A 1255-nucleotide genomic window follows, 5' to 3' on the forward strand; every position below is an offset into this window, starting at 1 on the left:
TATGTCCTTATCTCCATCTCCATCTTCTCATCGTTTGAAATATTACTGAACAGATACCAAACCAATTTTTAGGAAAGAGATTTTTGTTTCTTCACCTGCCTTTCTCCATTATTGTCTCGTAAATGTAAATTTAACACTGACTCTGAAGTCATTCATCAAGGTGCTTTTGCTTATCTGCCAGTCCTGATTTTAGTGCATGAGCTGAGATAACAGTTGCCATCAGGTTATCTATGAGTGCCAATAATACAGGATTAATTATTTATTCTGTCATATACTCTTCTCACATCAACACACACACACACACACACACACACACACACAGAGGTTGCACCACGCAACTGAGAACAAAACAAAACTCAAGGAAAAAATAGACAAAACACACACTCATACATACACACAATAAATAAATACATAAATCAATAAACAAACATATTTCTAGGGAAAATGGCGGAAACGCTTGACTAGACACATATAAAGAAACAAGCCATCCAGCAAATCGGACACCAAAGCTAATGACAGTTCTCCTATGACTACAGAAACGACTGAAGCTAGAAACAGATGACCCTTATCGGTGCCATTCGCCACAGCCATGACAGTACTCCCAGTAAGTTCTTGACAATTCAATGGGCTGGAAATGAAGAAAGTTAGACAGTTTTGATATTAGTAGACTAATTAAGGCGGCAAGGTGGCAGTAATCATTACTACAACGGACGAAACGCTTAGCGGCAATCCATCCGTCTGCTATACATTCTGAGTTTAAATTCTGCCGACGCTGACTTGCCTTTTATCCTTTTGAGGGTCGATAAAATAAGTACCAGTTGAGTACTGGAGTCGATGTAATTGACTAACCCCGCCCCAACTGCTCACTCCTAAAATATTTCAGGCCTTGTGCCTGTAGTAGAAAGAATATTAGCAGAACAATTAGCAGACGACGACAAATAGCGTTCACAGATGATGTTCTGACAGACATATATATATATAATATACACATACAACGATTTAGAATTTCCTCTTTATTGTATATATGATATATATTATTCATACACAAAATGTGGGCATCGTTAGTAAACATTGAAAAGCGTTGCACTTGTGCTCAATTGTGTGTATATGCTTTATTTTAACAATGTTCTATGTATTAATATATTAACTATTTAAAAAAAGTTTCATCTAAGGGAATTAATTAATGGAACTAATACATGTGTCACAGCTTGTTCCCCCCCCCCCACGACTCCTTTGTATATATATATATATATAT

General features: G+C 36.6%; 1 protein-coding gene across 1 annotated transcript in view; it reads left to right on the forward strand.

The window, feature by feature from the left end:
- Window positions 1-355: 355 nt before the first annotated feature.
- The window catches only part of LOC106870715 (uncharacterized), a 17146-nt gene continuing 16246 nt past the window's right edge, over window positions 356-1255 (forward strand). Inside the window, exon 1 of the mRNA XM_052974102.1 lies at window positions 356-604. The gene's annotated coding sequence lies outside the window, so the exon portion shown is untranslated. The remainder of the gene's footprint in view (window positions 605-1255) is intronic.

The sequence above is a fragment of the Octopus bimaculoides genome, chromosome 17 (assembly GCF_001194135.2).
Source record: "Octopus bimaculoides isolate UCB-OBI-ISO-001 chromosome 17, ASM119413v2, whole genome shotgun sequence".
In the NCBI taxonomy this organism is placed as follows: Eukaryota; Metazoa; Mollusca; class Cephalopoda; order Octopoda; family Octopodidae; genus Octopus; species Octopus bimaculoides.